At 35.9% G+C, this 21,079-nt stretch overlaps 1 protein-coding gene across 4 annotated transcripts in view; it reads right to left on the bottom strand.

Moving 5' to 3' along the window:
- Abd-B (Homeobox protein abdominal B) overlaps positions 1-13,714 on the bottom strand; it is a 202,489-nt gene extending 188,775 nt beyond the window's left edge. For 2 of the 4 annotated variants that reach the window (XM_074126788.1, XM_074126791.1), the window contains exon 1: positions 13,416-13,714. The gene's annotated coding sequence lies outside the window, so the exon portion shown is untranslated. The remainder of the gene's footprint in view (positions 1-13,415) is intronic. The other 2 variants (XM_074126787.1, XM_074126790.1) reach the window with 1 other exon arrangement.
- Positions 13,715-21,079: the final 7,365 nt, after the last annotated feature.

The raw sequence follows: 21,079 nt of genomic DNA, 5'->3' as shown, positions 1-21,079 counted from the left end.
CAATTAGCTCATTAGAAAGAAGGTTAAATTTCCTTTTAAATAAGCTAATTTATTTTGAGAAAAATGAAGTCAAAGTTTTTGGGAAAAAATAGAAACTTGCTGTTTCGTATGTTTGGGCCACAATGTGAAATACTTGATATAATTATTTTGGAATATAAATTAGCTTATTTAAAAGGAAATTTAATCTTCTTTCTAATGAGCTAATTGAAATTGCTGTAGCTTAAATAGTTTGAGAAATATAGACAACTGTTTGCTTAAAAGTTGTTGTACCTTGAAAAAACATAAAATTAAAAATATCTATAAAACGGAGCCGAATCGAGCCATAGTTTATATAGAATTTTTTGTTGCAAATGATGCCCAGAATCGCTAGTCTTATGCTAAACACCCTGTAGAATAAAGTTTGTGAGAACAAGAATCAACTTTATGGACAATAAACTAAGAAAATTGAATGAACGAAAGTAAATAATACAAAATCATAGAAATGAATACGAAAATCTAATATATATTCATAAATACTTCGTTAAGTTTAACAACTCCAGATAGCAGACTAAATTAGTTTTAAAGTTCAATAAAATAAAAATAAAAAAAGTACATTAAATCTGCTTTGATGTGTAATAATTTTTTAATTTATGATTTGCTATAATTTTAATTGGTCATGATAACAAGATAAAAGACATGTTTGCATAGTTTTATTAGAGTCGCGTGTGTAAATAAACAGCGTTAGGAGAGCATATAGCAGGTGGTTTGTAATTAGAACTTTTAGAGATTATGTTATTAGCAATCGTGACTATATTGTATGCCTAATTTTCTTTCAAACTGGTCATTACCGTTTGGTTTCTTCAAATTTTATTCAAGGGGAAGGAAGTTGATAAGTAGAAGTGAGAGGTTATTAAGTTCCCTTGAGGTGATTTTTCAACTTCGGGAAGAGTTTTTGGCCAGTAAAAACATTCCTGTCGCTCCTCAGCCTCCTTATTCGCCTGACTTGAGCCCTTGTGACTTTTTTCTCTTCCCGGAGTTGAAAAATCACCTCAAAGGAACTCATTTTGGGACAGTCGAAAACATTCAAACGGCTGTAACCGACCAGCTCGGAGTTCGAGCACTGCTATGAGGAGTGGAAGAAACGTCTCCAGCGCTGTGTGGCTTCAGAAGGAAGTTATTTTGAAGGTGACAATATAGAATTGTAATTCTTTTTGAATACAAAATTTTTAAAAAAATCAGCCTCATTACTTAATTTACAGACCTCATATTTCTTCTAAGAGTAAATACTATGTATTTTGATTTGATAACATTGTTTTGATTCGCCATTTGTTAAGACAGACCTGTAAGTGGTTGATGTGCATTTGAAGAATACTTGTAGCGGTAAGAGGATCGGAATGAAGAGATAGGATTGTAGTATCATCTGTAAAGGTGGAAAGAATGGTATTTGATTGCTAAAGTATACGTATCTGCAGCATATAAGGAGTGTAATCCAGAATATCAAAAAAGTGAATTAAATAAAAACCCTCTATCTACAAGATGAAGCATACTCGTAACTTCTTCGTCTTGTTAGAAAGATGAAAACATTTAAAAATGATAACTGGACCGTAGTATTATGTTCAGCCTTTCAAGATTCAGCGCAGTCTAAGCATTCACTGTACAGTACATTTTGCTAAGTGTCTTTAAAAAAAATAATACATGTTCAACAACTGATGGTATCCCATATTTTTCACTCTTATAATATTCCAGATCGTAAATCATGGGGCCAGCTATAGGCTGTAAATGTCAGTAGTACTGGGATTAGGGGAGCGGTGGAGGAACACTTGGTTATATGATGATATCGCCGAGCGGGGCAAAGAGAGGAGGGGAGAAATGTCTAAAAAGTATGGTGGAGCTAGAGCTCTGGCTAACACAACTTCAGTTCCAACAAAACAGTTTTGCATCTTCAAACTGATTTTCTTATGCATAAACGTTCCGCATCACTTTGCAGAAGATGTTTCCTTCTCATTTACCATCATTATTATTTCACTTCCAAAAGAAAAAGGACAGCAAGAAAGAAAACAAACCAAAGTTTGTCTCACTCGTAAAAGGAACGTACATCGTTCATCGACTGGATTCACGAAAAATCGTTTTTCTTTATACAGAAACAACAAATTCTTTTTTTTTATAGTTAGTGGAATTTACTGTAAGACTGAGTGCTCTTTTAGTGTGCACATGAATAATAAAGCTTTTAATTGTGCAATAAAAGAGTTTGAGAGCGTTGTAAACTAGTAGAGAAACAGTAGCTGTAGTGGCGCCTGATGTTCTGTTAAAGTAGCACATTTGACTTGAGCCTCACTCAATGAACTTATGAATGGTTTGACGGACATTCAGTCTACAAATGACTATCATAAAAAATATTTAAGTGGTTTTTAAATATCATCTAAATTTTATTATCATTACTCACAGATGTGAACATTCTCACAGACTAAACAAACAAATCTTACATATTTCAAATTTCTCTAACTTTTACTCTCTCTTAACTGACTTTTTTTGCAAAATTTTGAACTTTTCAAATTGTTTAAATTGTATTTATAGAGGAAGCATATATTTGGAAACTCTACATGGTCTACACTGGAGTACCGCCAATTCTTGGTGCCGTTTTTAAAATAGATTAACTGGCAAAAATAATATTCACCGCTAGGGTACGGAAATAGCATATTTCACCGTGACTTTCGCTGCTTGTAACTTTTCTTCTTGACTGTCTGACCGATTTTAAGGCCATTGATGGAAGATGATGATGATCCTCTCGACGAAATGGGAGGAGGCATCTGGGAGTGGTTGTCCTCAACCTTCAGCTCCAACCTTTCTTGGATTTGGAGTAGCTTCCATTCAAGTTTCCTTTAGTAGCTTTAATTTGGAGAAGTCTACTTTAGAATATCTTGAATATAATAGTGAGAACTACAGAATGGAGCCACAGGACTACAGCTTCTGCAGCTACAGAATTTCTGGTCTCAAGACATGAAAAGCTCACTAGATCTAGTTTGGTTTTATAATGGAGTAAATAAAATCTGGTTAGTATGGAAATCAATCAACAAGCTGTTGTTGGAGGTACGAGTAATTCTCTTAACAAGGTTGCCCACATTAAGGCGCCCCAATAGCCGAGCGATAGTCCGCAAAGTTAATGAATGTGGTGGTACTTGGTTCGATTCTCAGTTTAAACATTGTATTTTATTTACTTTAATATGAGAAATTTGTAGTAAATTACGTTTGCTAGACGCCTCTGACCGAGAAACACCTCATTAATAAGTTCACCTCAAGAAAATTGGATGTACACCATTGCTTTAATTAAAAAAGATGTATATTTAAGGTAAACATGTATTAAAAATATGTCCCTAAATTTTTGTTATTTTCTGAAAATAATCTATAATAATCTACAGAAAATAAAATGTAATCAGTGTATTAAAACTGTCCAGTAGGACAGTTGTATAAGGGTAGACTGTCAAAAAGCGCACGAAAAAGAGTAACGTTGAAAAACACCCAACTTTGACAATTTTTTTCTCTTTTTCTATAAAAGATAAAATTTCCAAATTTTCTTTATAATGTAGGGCAAATCCTCCTTTATAACTGTATTTTTTTCCCCCAACAACCCAGATCTAATAGATGTTGAGAAAAAAGTTGCTGAAAATGAGCAAGAACGAATTGTTGTTGTTCTTCTTCTTCTCCTTGTATGATATGAGAAGTCATTAAGACTGGATCAACTGGAGTAGAGAAGCTGCCCACAGGCAACACTCTAGCTAGAGTTGCTTACATCACTGTTGGAGATGATCACGAGGCCCACAGCGTTACACAATCTGCGTGAAGGATGATCTGGAATCGTTGTAGAGGCGAGATTTTCCTCAGCAAGAAGACCTCAAAAAGATTTATGCAGAAAGGAAAAAAAGTCAAAGAATTTTCTATATTTAGATTTCGATCTTCAGTTTCATACAAGTTCTTGAGGTCTTTATGAAGAGTAGAGTTAAGAAAACATAAAATGGAGGATCCACAATCTGACGAAGTATTTTTGATTAAAACGACTGTATTTTTCATGAATTTGACTGAACTGGACGAAATGAAATGTGCAATCTGCGCGCTGCCGGAAAAATTTGGCGGAAAACTGGTCCACCATTTTGTGAGTTCGAGTTTAAAAAATAGAAATAGAAAAGAAATTTATTATTCTGGAACAATTGTCCCCTAAGAATAAATACAGGAACAAATAGAGGCCTTAACAGTTTGGCCTGTGATTATACAGAAATTAAATAAATAAATAAGTATTTACAAAAGTGAAAATATAATAAGTGAAAATGAAAGTAAAAATAAAATAATAAAACAGCAGAAATTAAGGAAATAAATTAAAACAATTAGAATTTCGGAGGAAGCTGAATAGAAAGTAGATAACTGAATAGACGGGATTTAAAGATGGCTAGGGTAGGAGCATGGCGGACAGACGAAGGCAAGGAGTTCCAGAGAGAGGTAGCACGTATTAGGAAGGACTTGTCAAAGGATGAGGTACGGTGAGAGGGAATATAGAGATCAGATGAGCGAGATCTAGTGTTACGGGAATGGATGGAGGATTTAAACTTAAGGAGTTGAAAAATATAGGAAGGCCTTTGAGACTGGATGACTTGAAAAAGGAAAGAAGCCAAAAAATATTGGCGGCGATAGACAGGAAAAAGTCACTTCAACTCATCGTAGCATTGCGAAATGCGAGAGTCTCTGGAAATGCTGAAAATAAATCTTATGAAGCAGTTCATGAGGCGCTTAAGCTTAGCTTCAATATCACCAGAAAGACCGCCGTACACTAAACAACCATAGTCGAAATGGGGGAATATAAGAGAGGAAACTAGGAGTTGCCGGGTCTTAATTGGAAAAAGGTTCAAATCAAATTTGGTATTTCAACCAAGAATCAGCAGCTTGATTAACATTGAGGCACATTCTAGGTAGAATATTTAAATGAACGAAACTAGACAATTTTATTAAAATTACGATCATTTTGAAAGAACGTTGTATAATAAAAGTGCAAACAAAGACCCTTGTTTTATAGTGGAGAATAAGACAACATTAAATTGAATGAAGAAAGCGGAAAGGAATTAAATAATAATGTATCAAAACTATTTAAATAATGTATCATAATTGCGGTAATTTGCCACTTTCTCACTGAAAATTCCCCAAAGGGATATGTACAAACTAAACTCTACAAAGTAATGTAATAACTTTAACACACCAATTTGTAAAAAAAAGAAAACAACAACAAAAAACAAACTAAAACAAACTAAACAAACTCTAGAAAAACAGCGTATTAATTACAAATAACCACATTCTAAATGAACGCGCTACCACATTAAGCATTGACTAATTCTTTAGAAAAACGACCATAAATTTTATACGAGCCCATAATCACAGTTATATGATTCCTTGAAGCAGTTTACACTGTGCATTCTGCTTGTAAATAAAATGATGGAAATGAAAAAACAATCAATAAAATTTAACTGATGTAAAATGTACGTATCTACATATATAATGTTATGAAAACCTTTTTATGTAGCTTTCCATGAGTTGAGAATAGGGCACTTAACTAAAGGTTTTTGAATCCGTCAAGGCTGTGTGGTTATTAGGATAATTGTAGGCCTATTAACTGGCCACTGCAGGCTCAGGAAGCACATGTGCTTATATGCATCGCATTGGCCTGGCTGATGATAGCCTTTGCAGGTTCTGTCAGGAAGAGGAGGATTACGGCACTGCACGTGTTGTCAGTGTGAGGGACTAGTCTGGCTAAGGATATTACTTCTCGGGGAGGAAAAACCAAGACATGTGAGCTTTACGCAAGAGTCGCTCTCCAGAATTAAGAGTCTAATTAAAAGGACGAGTCTAGAGAGTGAGCTCTAGAGTGGGGAAGCCACAATAGATCCAAAGGGGTCGCAGAGGCGTAGGCCTTGGGCAGCCCCATTAGAATCTAATCTAATGGTTTTTGAAAGCAGGAACTATTAACTATGCGAACATTTACGGTATATTTCATTCCAGTTTGCGAATCAAGCTTATATGAGTTTTGATGCCGCGAAGAAAGATTGTAGTTCCTTTAAAATTGATCTCTTCTTATATCAGGTGTGAATACACTATTTTTGAGTTTTTAACCCCCAAATTTGCTTCAAAAAAATCATTTGAATCGCATTTACTGTTTACTAAGACTGTACAGTTTGTAACCGTAATTACACCAAAATCCACCACCTCAAAGGGAAGCTTAAAATTACACCTCCTCTAAATATAGGACAAACTGCTCCTCAATCAAGTGACCTATGTTACTTTAGGACTGCTCCGCCTGGAGCTTGAAACCTATAATAGTAACATCCAGAAACTCTAGACACATCAGAACAAATTTCTCAAACTGGTGACTGACACTCTACGATGTACCAGAATCTATTCCATCCCTGAGATATCTTTCATAATCCCCCAACACGCCTTTTTCCAAAACCGTCAACTGAAACTCTTCTCTAATTTAGATTGCCAACCGATACCAACTCTGCCGCGACATAGCCTTCTATAATCCTTGCATGCTCTATAAACACAAAACATAGATTTTTCATTGCATATTTAGCATTGACTAATTCTTTAGAAAAACGACCGTAAATTTTATTCGAGCCCATAATCACAGTTATTTGATTCCTTGAAGCAGTTTACAAGACTGTTGTAAACTACAACAATAGAACAGCAAGTGAGAGGCCATTTCCTCCTCATTCTGAAACAATCAGCACAACGGTTCCGGGCTAACAAGCCCCTCCTTGTACAGATAACTATGCCTTGGCTAATCCACTTCATCTTACGGGATGCGATTGTGCTTACTTCAATGGTAAGTCTTGTATCAGACAACAAGGCCGAAACATGGACTCTAACTAAAACCGGTTAAGTAGGAGGCCAAAGTATTTAACCTAACCTTGTTCCAACCTAAATGTCCCTTAACTATTTACTGAAGGTTGTAATGATATACGTAGGAACTCCATTATTTTCGTAAGTACTGTTTATATTTTGATATTTACATATCTGTATTATAGCTAATATCTGTAATGTTATCAATGATGCAGCGCACCGTTCAAAATAATAATTTTAAGGAACGGAAGTAAACATTGGATAAGAAAGCCGGAACAACATGGCGCAGAGACAAGGACATAAAAACCGATAAACACGAAAACACTGATAAATTTCCTCCTAAAAATTAATACTTTAAGAACCGTCAGCAAAAAATAAAGAAGTTTAATGGCGGCGGGTAACTGCATGTTGACATTCAATGAGGAAGTCTTCTTTTAAAAAAGTATCTCTCGTTTGGGCTCTGCCAATATATGCATTGGTCTCCCACTTTTATGGCGTGTAACTCCCTAAAGCAAAGGTCTTCCAACCAGCCCTAAACTTGGTGAATGTAAAGTACAAAGGTTATACTAGTGACGGGTAAAAGACGAGGCCGCGGCGATTGCTTCAGTTCGTCCTACAAGCGTACCCTCCTAGCATAACGACCCTTCAATTCATTGTAACTTTTATGTACAGACCACATCCGCCCTAAGCTTTTTCTTCGACCCACTCCTTTGGCAGTTTCTTTTGTATTGTCTTGTATTATCTTCCCCTTGCTCCACGCTAATGCCCTTCTCCATGGTATGGCGTCTATTTGGCTATTTTAAATTCAAGAAGTCAATGAGGGGTGTGTGGAAATTACTACTACAACTGAAGTATGAGAAGGACGATTGTTTGTTTTGGTAGGGTGGCAACGCTGTTTTGAGAAAGATACTGCGGTTTTATTGTAATCACGAGATAAACATTAAATGGGCGTTCCCACTGTCAGCACCAACAATAGAAGAAACGTTTGATTAATAATTAAAATTTAAGCTAGCGCCAAAAAGAAAGGAAGCAAGAATTTAATCGGCCTCCAGTTCCTTTTGTGATGCTGAGAACAAGGTCATTAAAGCTACTAAGCTGACGAAGTGCAGCTTTCATTTGAGCTTAGGAATCTGATACCAGTTAAGTTTTCATTCGCTAAAGTTTTGGCGATATTAGCTAACAACTACCAAGATTTCACTTACAATTAGAATATGCTGGACAAGGAGCTGAACCAGCTTAATGTGGTAATAAGGCGCTCCTTTCTACGTCACCAATCAAACCATTCACACAGACTTAAACAATCCTTTCGTCACACAAGTTGCTGAAACTCGTTACAGAAATATCAATCTTAACTTACAATCTCATCAGAATCCACTGTTACAACACCTTTCTACCAGGACATTTCCAGGTAACACTCCTAGACATCTTAAAAGAAAATGACCTCGCGATATCTCTGACAATGAGAGTTAATAGAAGTGAAACATTGTTAGAATGTTAACACCGGGTAACTCCTGCGTTGGGAGTGTATAGTAAAAATTCTACATTTTCGTTGTTACTAACACACAATGATGCGTTGATTGCAACTAAATACACCAGCGATTTAATGGGATGTCTTGATAATCGTATTGAAGATGGCCGCCGCCGACTATGAGAGTGGTTAGGATAAGAAGTGAAATAGTGGAAGAGAGTCTAGAATTTTAGGAACACCTGAATGAAGACAGCTTTGTGGACATAGACGATAGGGAATAGATAAGTGCAGCAAGTAAGATGTCCAATGCCGTCAAAAAAAAAGAACTTCCTCAGCAAAATAGAGAAGCGTTCAAGAAAATCAAACTGTCTCACAAACTTATCGGAAACATGGACATTAAATAAGTAACATAAAAGCCATAAACTGAGAAGAGTTATTTGAGAAAGACTGAGCGGAAGACTAGAAGAGACAGTTAGTGGCCAAACTAGGATTGTAGCTAGCGGAAGAGAAGATAGCAAGAAAATCAGTTTATTGATTCGGGCAACTACTGGAACTAGGATGATGTACACGAAGAGAAAAAGATCAGCCATGGCTAAGATGTGGGAGGATGGTGTGATAGAATCTTGCAAAAGGAGAGGCGAGGTTGGAGTAACAGGATTGATCCAGGATAAGAAATATTAGAGGAAGGAGTAAGGAGCCTTTCACCGCTAGGTTGTCATGAAGATGATTATGATCAAACTGAACTCTGATATTAAAAAGAATCCTAAATTTGTATTACTGCCAACCTCTCAGTTCTAACAGACAAATTACTTAACAAAAGTGATATAAACTGAATTTACAGTTGTCTTCGACACTGAACAGTCTTGGAAACTTGCATTAAGCTAGAATACTTGGAGCTGAGAGGTACGCCTTACCCTTACACATACTAATCTATAAAAAGCTGTAAGCCTACTTCTGTTTAATCTGTTCAAATTTACAAAATCTGGTTGTAAGCTTTTGCCAATGAATCGCAAATAATTATTCAAAATATAGAGTCAATTTAACATAATATATTTTTAATATTTTATTGAATAGATCGTTATTTTTGATCTTATCGGATTTTAGCAACCCATTCCCAAAGTACACCATTATATATCGTATTATATTACTGTGCGTATATATACGAGGGTCGTTTGAAAAGTCCGTGCAGTCAGAGAGAAAGCACTACTGGCGCGTATCGAGGTTATGTTTAGTTAGTAGCATCTCTTGGAAGAACACACACCAAGTTACAGCCAGATCGGTCTATTTCTTTGTGTTTGGCATTCGTTTCAATCGAGGAAGTCGAGTGATTTTCAAAAAATGGACGAAAAAGAATTTCGTGTGTTGATTAAACACTACTTTATGAAAGGCAAAACGCCTCAGGAGACTAAAGAGAAGCTTGATAAACATTATGGTGACTCTGCACCTTTGATTAGAACAGTTTATAAGTGGTTTCAAAATTTTCGGAGTGGCCATATGGGCACAAGTGACGCTGAACGTTTTGGCGCCCTGTTGAGGTTACTACTCCAGAAATCATTGATAAAATCCATGATATGGTGATGGATGACAGAAGAGTGAAGGTGCGTGAGATTGCTAGTGCTATGGGCATCTCGAATGAACGGGTACATAATATTTTGCATCAACATTTGGACATGACAAAGCTATCCGCAAGATGGGTGCCGCGATTGCTCACGCTTGACCAAAAACGAAATCGTGTGAAGTGTTGCAAGGACGGTTTGCAGTTGTTCCAGAAGAATCCGCAGGACTTTAAGCGTCGTTTCGTCACTGTGGATGAAACATGGATACATCACTACACTCCTGAGACCAAAGAACAATCTAAACAATGGGTTACCAAGGGGGAATCTGCGCCAAAAAAGGCGAAGACCGTTCCTTCGGCCGGAAAGATTATGGCGACTGTCTTTTGGGATTCGCAAGGAATAATCCTCATCGACTATCTGGAAAAGGGTAAAACTATTACAGGTGCATATTATTCATCGTTATTGGACCGTTTGAAAACCGAGCTGCAAGAAAAACGCCCACGATTGGCCCACAAAAAAGTCCTTTTCCATCACGGCAACGCACCAGCTCACACCTCAGCAGTTGTGGTCGCAAAATTAATGGAAATAGGGTTCCAACTCGTTTCACATCCCCCCTATTCTCCAGACTTGGCTCCCTCGGACTACTATTTGTTCCCCAATATGAAGAAATGGCTGGCGGGAAAAAGATTTTATTCAAACGAGGAGGTGATTGCAGAAACGAATGGCTATTTTTCAGACTTGGACAAATCCTATTATTCGGAAGGGATCAACAAACTAGAGCAGCGTTGGACGAAGTGTGTAAGCCTAAAAGGAGACTATGTTGAAAAATAAAAAAGGTTTACCCCAAAAAATTAAGTAGTTTTTATTTTTGCACGGACTTTTCAAACGACCCTCGTATTTTACCGTCAAATACCGAAATAGGAGAATATCCTATTCTATCCTATGAATGTAGGTGAATTCACCAAATACTTCTGTAAAAGACCTAATATTTGGTTTAAGTTGTTGCAATAAATAAGATTGTGTAATGTTAATCACATAAATTATGTTTATTATTAGTATTATTTATTTTCTCATTTAGAATGTAGTGTTCCTTTTAAGTTCAATATTTTATTTAGATGTGCTGGCACTTAAGCTTTCTAATAATTTGACAAATATCAAAATATGTTTTAATAATAAAGTTTGATTTAAAAACGTAAACAAAAATATTTTTTTTTAACACTCACTGTCCTCCATGAATGGAATCAGACATAAGGATATTTAGCAATTATTTCGGACATACACCAACCAACTATGTGAATCTTAACATTCACCAAGTGAATCTTGACATTTTCCAACGGTAATGGCCTTTCACGGTAACATATACTGTCAACAAGTGAACGGAGCGAATGTATGGATGCAAAAAGTGGCTACTGGTCCAAAAAAGCCATCAGAAGATAGAAAACCGCTGCGTGAGGTATGCATCTGGAAATTAGTGCCAATTTTGGGGAATAATGTGAAAAGTCTATTCTTCTTTAGATCAGATTAAAAAAAGTTGGTACGCGATGGATAGAAAAGTAGAGAGAATGCTTAACAAAAAATATTGAGCAAGAAATCAGGTGAAATAGAAAGAAGAGGCCGATGAATAAGACGACAAAAGAAGCAATCTGCCGAAACTTGACCAGCAGATGTAGTTTGAAAACACATAAAAGAAAAAACTGAAATGCAAACTGAAACACAGCTTCTTTCAAAATAGTGACGCCTTGAAATGGGCGAACGGGAAGAGACATAATAGCAGGGCTTTCCTTCTCAACTCAAAATCTATACATTGAACAATGTATAATATTTAATTTTAGCAACAATTGAATGTATTACAAATACATTCAACAAAAGTGAGAACAATTCGTTCAATTATTGGAGTACAAACTATTATTCCATTGTTAATTTTGTTTTCTCTTTGTTTAATGTAAGATTTCCGCTTCGCAACGCAGACCGCAACCTTGAACTTCATTTCAACAGAAGACTTACGAAGAGTTCTCATACATGACTTAAGAGAACAAAAACGCAACAAACGCTTCGGAAAATTTAAAAGATTACTAGAAAATAAATCAAAACTTTTCCTGGCCTAGTAAAAACTTATTTATTTTCATAAAATTAAAGCCCATCTAAGACTATGGCATCCGAACTGTGGAGGTTCAACGAAACGCTCAAACCTACAAAGGATCCAGAGCCTTGCAGGCTAAAATTCTTCGCTCTACAGTTAATGCTCCTTACTACGTCACCAATCAAATCATTCTCACAAACTTAAACATTCAGATATATACAGAAAACTCCATCTTAACTTACAATCTCATCAGAATCCACTGGTACAACATCTATCTTCAAGAACATTTCCAGGTAACACTCCTAGACGTCTTAAAAGAAAATGACCTCGCGATATCTCTGACAATGAGAGCTAACAAAAGTGTTAGAATGTTAACAACGGGTAACTCCTGCACTCTAAGTATATAGTAGAAATTCTACATTTTCCTTGTTACTTACACAATGATGCGTTGGTTGCAACTAAATAAACCAGCGATTTAATGAGAGGTCTGAGTACTGGATGTCTTGATCGTCATGGTAAAAAAAAAGAAGATGTTTCTAAGTTCTGTGTCTACGATATTTAGACGCTAGAACCGCAAAGCTAAGATGCATTGCTGTACAAGGATCGATTCCCCTGACAAATCTTGAATTTTATTTTAATGTTAAAGGTTTGTTTTTACAGAAATGTTGTCAGCTCCGTCCATGAAATAAGAATATTGAACGTAAAGTCCGCATAAAATATAGACAACATTAGTTCATTTTGCGATAGTGAAAATAATAGAACTTATAATACACACTATACATACCTATGACTAAAGAAAAAACTGACATAAGATTACGATGAGAGATAGTTCTGTCAATATTTTTCCAAATTAAAGCTCTAATACAAAGTAACAACAAAGGTTTGTACGATTTATAAAGTATCTAATAAGTTGAAAATGATGAAAAATTTAACTTTGCTTTTAAAATCTGAGGCTAATCATTGAATACTAATGAAATCAGTTAAATAATTGACATCAAAACTCCAAAATCAATAAATCGCAACTAGTTAATAGTTTAAAGAAATAATTTTTATTTAGATGTTAAAAAGTTGTAATGCATGCGTATGCATTAAAGTGCAATGAATGCACTTTAAATGGTTAGACTTATGAAAGATGTAATATTTTTTATAATAGCTTCATAAATCAAAGTCTAATATTAGAAACAGTAAAAATTTTAAAGAACCTACCTACTATTTATTATTTCTAATTGATATTAAAAAATAAATTAAAATTAATGCAAGTGTCCTATTAGAGATCCATTAAAGATTTATATTGTATTACTGTTTAAAAATATGGCTAGCAAAAGTAAATACCTTTTTTTTTATTTAGTACATAATGTACATATAAAAGTTTTACTACATCATAATGTTTGCAATAAATACATAACATAAAGTTGGTAATTATTTAGTAAACATTAATGGCGTGTGCTTTACTTACAAGACTGTTGGGACAGATGTGGTGGTAGGATGCAACCAGATAAAGGCGTGACTATTCTAAAACATTGGGAAAAAAAGAGTTTCGAAAAAGAAACAATAATAATAAAGAAAACAAAATCTCAAAAATACCGTGAATTAGAAAAATCGTAATAACAAAAAACTATAATGGAGACATAACCGAATACTTAGAGGAGTGTTGTGGTCTGTTACTTGCCACCGTGGTGTTACAGTCAAACGGTAATACAAGGGAAGGACGGCCATGCGAGCCGCCTAAGATGGCCGCTTTGTTACCATGACAACCATACTAGGCTGTGGTATAGCTGGCTGGCACATAGTGCTCTCCCCTCTCTCACATTATAGAAAGAGCTTTTTTGAAGGTAGTGGGTTCAGGATTTTACACTAACACACAAAGCACCACACTTTACGTCCAATCACTGTGTTAGTTGTACTGTTGGACATCTTTGTTTTATTGAGATTCACCTGTTACCTAGTTTCATGGAGTGGCTGCAGTGATGTCGGGCCAATCAGTTCTACTTATTTCATTCTAACGCTGGGCAGTTTTTGCTTGCAACTATTTTTTGAGTTTAAAAAAAAAAAATTATAAAAAGTTAACCTTACTGAAAATAAACTATTTTTACCTGCCATTAAAACAAAAATATGTTCTATCCGATTGCAATATTTCCACGTTTTAGCGATAAGAAATAGTAATAAACCAGAAATGAACTAACTTCTCCGAGCGCTCAACAACACAATCTACTCCACAGACGTACCTACTCATCCTCAAACTACTTTTCTCACCTATGCTGACGATACTGCCATCTTATCTACTAACAAAGATCCATTAATAGCTCATAGAAACCTTCAGTCTCACCTCACCTCCTTAGAAAAATGGTTCAAAAAATGGGGCTATCAAACTGAACGAAACAAAATCTCAAAACATTACTTTCACTCTTCGACGCATCACTCTTCCTCCTGTCTTTTACAATTTAATTCCTTTACCAGCAGTTAATGTAGTCCGCTACCTTGGGCTTTACCTTGACAGAAGACTTACATGGAACCCTCATACTCGACTTAAGAGAACAGAAGTCAACAGACGCTTCCGACAACTGGAAAGACTACTCGACAAAAGATCAAAACTCACTCTGGACAACAAAAGACTTATATATGTAAGTATATTAAAGCCAGTCTGGGCTTATGGCATCGAATTGTGGGGTACAACCAAAGGCTCCAGTTCTTGCAGTATACAATAGTTTGACGCTCCTTTCTACGTCACCAATCAAACCATTCACACAGACTTGAACACAAGTTGCAAAAACACGTTACAGAAAATTCCATCTTAACATTCAAACACATCACAATCTACTTGTAGAGTACAACATCTATCTTCAAGAACATTTCCAGACGTCTTAAAAGACAGTGGGCCTCGCGATCTCCTCTCTGATGAAGAGAGTCAGTAGAATTTAGAATGTTTTTGGAGTGTTACCGCTGGGTAACTTCTCCACTCTGATATGTGTGATATGTTGCTTATTGTTACCCTTGTGGAATTTAGTTTTTTAAAAAAAAACCCTACAGTGTGCGGAATTAAAATCAGACAATGATGTGTATACACGTCGAACGCAGAGCAAAACAACCAAAAGTTTACAATGTCATAATAGTCACTGTAAGCACTTTTTCTGCAATTTCCGGGGCTTGAGATTACAGAGCATTCTATGCTCTTTCAAAATCTTGTACCGCCTCACGTATGCATTGCTCTAGTTAAATAGGAACGCAACAGCATTTACATGGAAGAAAAGAGCTTTGAATTCTGTGCAAAATGAAATCATGCTCATACTGAGGTCTGAACCTCTATCTAAGGTAAAAACGGCATTGCACAAGGGTTGAGAGCTTCTATTTGTGTGCGTAATTCCCAATCTCTAATGCGGAGACCAAACATGTACCAACCACTTATCATTTGGCTGACTCCCACCATCCCCCTCCGTATAAAATACTTGGCAGTTCTATTGGTAAGATAAAGGAAACATCCCACCAAATAATATTCTTATTGTATTTTATTAAAATTTCGAGTTTTTATAGTTAATGGCAATTTTATATTTTTCACAACGTGTATACACGTCGAACGCTCACCGTAATAGAGATTTGGTTTGACGTTGTATACACGTCAAACACGGTTAACTGGTTAATAAGCAATTCCAAATTAAAACCAAAAAAGAAATAAATTTTGATCCAGAAATACAAATTTTATCGAGCTTCAAGTTTTTGGCGATGTTTTTAGATTTTAAAAAAGACCTGAAGACTTTCGTAAAGTTCTCTAATTGTGATTTTCAATCTTTAATCTTGTCTAAAAATTTTTAATTTAGAATCAAAGACGAATCTTTTCAAAAAATGAAATTTTAAGTGATTTTTGTCTCGCTCTCTTTCATTCATGAACTTTCAATCAAAGGCACACAATCAATTTATCGATTGGCATTTTATTTATCACAAAATTCAGCTTATAAAATGATTTGAATAAAACAAGTGATCTCCGATTTGAAGCGGCCTCATGAAATTAGATTTGTGGGGTGAAAGTTTAAAGCAAAAGGCCACTGCGACCTAAATAGTATTTGAAACTCTCTTCTAAGGGAGATTAGGAGTTAGTAATGATGAGCTAGAATTTTTGTCTGTGTGTTAGCTAAACCCAAATAGTTGCATAGATCCACTTATTTTGCTGTTTCCAGTTTTTATTGCAAGAATTTTATGGGTTTCTACCAGTGTTATTGAGCTGGGATAACCACAGGGTTTTGGTACTTAAGCGAAATATCAAGGTTGGTTTTTACACGTACAAATGCACACTACAAATACATCGTGTATTCATTGACTTGAATATTTCTTCGATATTAGGAGACCTAAAACTCTATTTCCTTTGTCTGTAATGATGTATGAAAATATACACTTACATTACAGGAAAAATAAGAAATTAAAAAAAAAAAGAAGCAAATAGAATGTAATCAAGTGGGCAGAGACAACCTCCACTCTAGATAACACCTTGACAGGTTTTATTTCAAGAGGTTTCTAAATAAATACAAAAGTACTTATTCCTTGAAAGCCTGGCTGCAATAAAAGATTCGAACATAGCCCCAGCTAAGCTATAAATGGATTGTTAAAAGCTTCTACTAAACCTGTATGTGACCTACATCGTGGATTGTTGGTCGCGCGCATTCTCGCATCAAGTACCATTGTGAACAATATTGTTAATTATTTCTTTCCTCATTTTAATTAATCTCAGTTTTATTGTTTAGAAAGATGAACTATGATTTTTCTATTCTCAATTACGATTTTATCTTCTACATTTAAACCATTTTTAATGAACCTAAACTTTTATGTTCATCTTCAATTATTTGGAAGTCTTCTCCTTAAACTCCTCCTTCCTATAGTAGGACCTCACCTAACGAACTACTAGTGTGGATTTTAAAGCCTCCCCAGTACCAACAGGTAGATGCATCGCACTGTGGACTCCTCATAGCCATACCCTGGAGTTTTAAGCCGTAGTTAGCATTACTCGATGATCTGTCTTGATACGTGAAGGGCATCTGATAGAGTTTAGAATCTAGGCTTACTCTTTCCTTCCTTCCACAGGCTATCTAATCCTCAAACCCTACCTTAATGAATGATTCTTCACAGGATAGGCAAAGCACCGAATTCTTCTCTTCAAACGTGCTAAAGAACACTAAGTGCACCAAAGAAATACTTTAAGCATTTTAAAATCCTCTTAAAGAATCATCAACTTCTTTAGGCAACACAGCTTTTTGTTTCAGCTCCTGATCCTCAAAACGTCATCAAAAATAAACTAATCATCTCAGTAAACTTGAAATATGGGGCAATCGTTGGATAATTAGAATGAACGAAAGCAAGATCACCAATATAACGTTCATTCTACGCCGTGTTATTGTCATTCCATTCAGTGTAATAACATTTCCATCTCGGTTGCTAATGCCATCATATGCTTGGGCATATCCTCGGACAAAAGACTGACGTGAGACCCTCTTAAGAGACTGAAATGACAATAGTAGAACACAAGATACAGACTGCTTCTCCGACTGCTAGGCGTTCCAAGCTTTCACTGACAAACTACTGATATATGAAACAATTTACGACCAATTTGAACATATTGGGCGGAACTATGGGCTCAACCAAACTAACTAATCCTAAAAGAATCCAAAATTCTTACAATCCAAAACTTTCCGCAAAATTATTCTCAAGCTTATCCATCCTTACCTCACACAATTATCTTAAAATTCCTTTCACATCCACCTATTTTAAAAAAAATTTAATAAACCCTCCAGTTCATTCCAATCTTTTAGTTCTGCTGTTGGCCTCTTCCTTCATCCCTAGGTTGAGGGAAATCGTCAGAGCTTTCCTCGAGAAAATTTCCAAAAAGAAGGAAATTCCATTCCATTAAAGTAGCACTTTACTTTGCATTACTTTGAACGTCGATTTTGGGTCGTGAACCTTAGTAGAGCTAAAACATAATTTAAAGTTAGGGATTTCAGTTTTTAAGATATTGTTCCCACTCACCAACAGTTTTTTTGAAAACTAATTTCTTTTTCAACTAAACCAATCTCAAAATCCTCTATTTCCAGTTAACCCTTTGACCCTACCATTCCCTCTCACTCTAGTATTAGAAAGAGAAAGTAAAAAAAAAGGTAAAGAAAATATTAACGCATGTTGCTTAGCAACCGAAGGATAGAAATAAATTATCCCCGTAGAGATTTCCAGTCTTGCATTCTACGTTCCATTATTCATTACATTCCCAGCAGAAGTTCCTCTAAATCCTATATTTTCTAACTTTATATACAGTCTGTCTAGAAGCGTGGTTACGACTTGGACCAACAGTTTCTCTTAATAAATTTAATTCTATTGTAAAGAACGTAAACAGAATGTTTAAATATATATAAATAATATACAAGTTGTAATTCGTACTTTTTTTTTAAATAATCTTTTTTGTTTAAAAGATTATCCAATAAACAATTGAAAATATACTATTTATTTAATCTGATAAGAGTAGCGTTTTATTGTATTTCAATGCTTAATTACTCAGTGAACACTGAGCACAAAATTTGAACGATAACAAATACTTTTGAGTTACAAAATTCTAGATTTTGTTTTTCTGAAACCGCAATAAATCGTTTCATTTACTTAAAAATTTGATTACGTTTCTCCTATTTCTTCAATATTGGAAACATGATTATGATTTTGAACTAGACGCCATGATAGCTAAATGGTTTAAGAAATTTGTAAATTTTATTTGCTAGTGTCACCTTCCACGACATCTAAAGGACGTAAAACACATCTGAAAAAATAGGCATTACTTTTACTTTACTATTTGATAAGCAGTTCATTACTAAAAAATCATTAAATACTTTTAAGTATTTGAATATATGGCTTAAGTAAATATTTTGACCAACTTTGAATCTATAGACAGCAATTCCCACAACAAACCTGCGTCTTCGTTGTGTAAAGAGTTCTAGTTATCAAGTTACCGGACTTAATGACGCATAAATTTTTTTTTTTTTTTTTTTTTTTTAAATTTTTTATTGCAATTTACCACTGCAACAGTTGTTGCAACAAGCAAATACGGTGAAAGAGAAAAGAAATAACGGGAAATCATGATTGGAGAAGGCACCCAGTGGTGTCACTCCAGTAACGTGCTTAAGATAAGAGAAGATCACGAGGCCATCTTCTCTTCAATCTCCTTAGAGGATTACCTGGTAATGTGGAGGAAGATAGATGTTCTATGAGAGGGTTAGGATGAGCTGCTGTAGAGGAATGAAGTTTGAAGAAACGAGTGTTAGCAAGATCTGTAATGAAAGGAATTTTGAGGTCATTATGGATAGTGAGGTTAGATACATAGAACATAGTTAAGAAGTTTTCGAAGTATTTTTGACTGTAATGTCTGGAGGCGTAGTGAGTTGGAACGCTTAGTCGATCCCCATACTTCGATGCCGTATGACCAAATGGGTCGCAGTAACATTAGATATAAGAGTCTTTTGTTATGTAGGTTAAGTTTCGAACGTTTGTCAAGTAGTCTGGCGAGAAGTTTGTAGCGTTGGTTAGTTTCTTGTCTTTTCAGTCTAGTATGGGGATTCCATGTCAGCCGTTTGTCTAGGTGCAGTCCAAGGTAACGTACTTTGTCCACAGCTGGTATAGGAGTTTGGTTCAAGATGACAGGAGGTAGGATTTTCCGTCTGAGAGTAAATACTATAAACTTAGACTTCGTAACGTTGGTTTTGATTCTCCATTTGAAAAGCCAGTCCTGTAAGTGGTTGATGTGTGTTTGTAGAGTTCGTGTAGCGATAAGGGGATCGGAATGTGAAGATAAGATAGCAGTATCGTCAGCAAAGGTGGAGAGGATAGTATTTGGATGTTGAGGTATGTCTGCTGTATACAAGGAGTAAAGAATAGGACCTAGGACACTGCCCTGAGGAACACCAGCTCGAGCTAGACGGATATCAGAGTCTGCTGCTCCACAGTTGACTCTGAAATATCGATCTTTTAGGTAAGATTTGAGGATGAGGTAGTAAGTATGAGGAAGAATCTCCCTCAGCTTAAACAGTAGTCCCTCGTGCCACACCCTGTCGAACGCCTGAGCGACGTCAAGGAAAACACTCGGGCAATACTGCTTTCGCTCGAGGGAGGTAGCAATAGTGTCTACAACGCGAAGCACCTGGTGAGAAGTTGAGTGATGTCCCCGAAATCCGAATTGATGATCCGGAATCATATTTTGTTCTGATACTAAAGGATAGAGTCTTTTAAGAAGTAGCTTTTCGAGGATTTTGGAAAGAAGTGGTAGTAAGCAGATTGGTCGGTAGGAAGTAATACTAGTGATGGGTTTCGTCGGTTTTGGTATCATTTTGATGATTGAGAATTTCCACAGAGTAGGAAAGTGCGTCGTTCTGAGGACAGAGTTGTAAAGCAGTGTGAGGAATAGTATGGCTTTTTTTGGAAGTTCGTTTAAGATGGTTGAGGTTATGAGATCGTAGCCAGGTGATTTTTTAGGTAGTCGGCGAATTTCGTTCATTACGTCTGCAGGTGTAAAGGGTTTTGGTGGTAGGCTGAGTTGGAGGGGGATGTCCAGTCTGTTGTTAACGTCTGCGGCATGTCGCTGATCTAGTATGTCGATATGTGGCGAGAATATATTTGTAAGGTGGGTTGCAAATAAGTTGGTTTTCTCTTCATCGGACTTGGTCCAAGAGCCATTATCCTGGCGAAGTGGAGATGATATTTGCTTATACTTCAATATTCTTCTAGTAACAGTCCATAGAGATTTATTTTCAGTTGTTAGTTGTTCAGTGAAGTCGGCGTACCTGTCATTGTAATATTTCTGTAACTCTAGTTTTAGTTGTCTGGTTAGTCTGTTCAAAGTTCGTTTGTTTGATGGGTACCTTTGATTTTGCCATTGGTTTCTAGCTCGTCTTTTGGCTGTGATTAGCGTGCGGATGTGAAGTGGTAGATTGTGGGTTGGTAGAGTAGTTGTAGAAGGTCGTATGTAGATTGTAGAATTCCACATGCTCTGCTGTATTGCCACTGAGAAGTCGTTTACTTTGTCGTCCAGTTGTTGTGGTGTTTTCAGTGAAGTGTGTAAGTCAAGTTTTTCTTCTAAGTTGGAACGAAAGAGGGCCCAGTCAATTG

This window comes from Rhodnius prolixus, unplaced genomic scaffold (genome assembly GCF_049639745.1).
Source record: "Rhodnius prolixus isolate KJV_2025 unplaced genomic scaffold, Rpr scaffold_3, whole genome shotgun sequence".
Classification (NCBI taxonomy): Eukaryota; Metazoa; Arthropoda; class Insecta; order Hemiptera; family Reduviidae; genus Rhodnius; species Rhodnius prolixus.
This window is presented reverse-complemented; position numbering and strand designations above follow the sequence as displayed.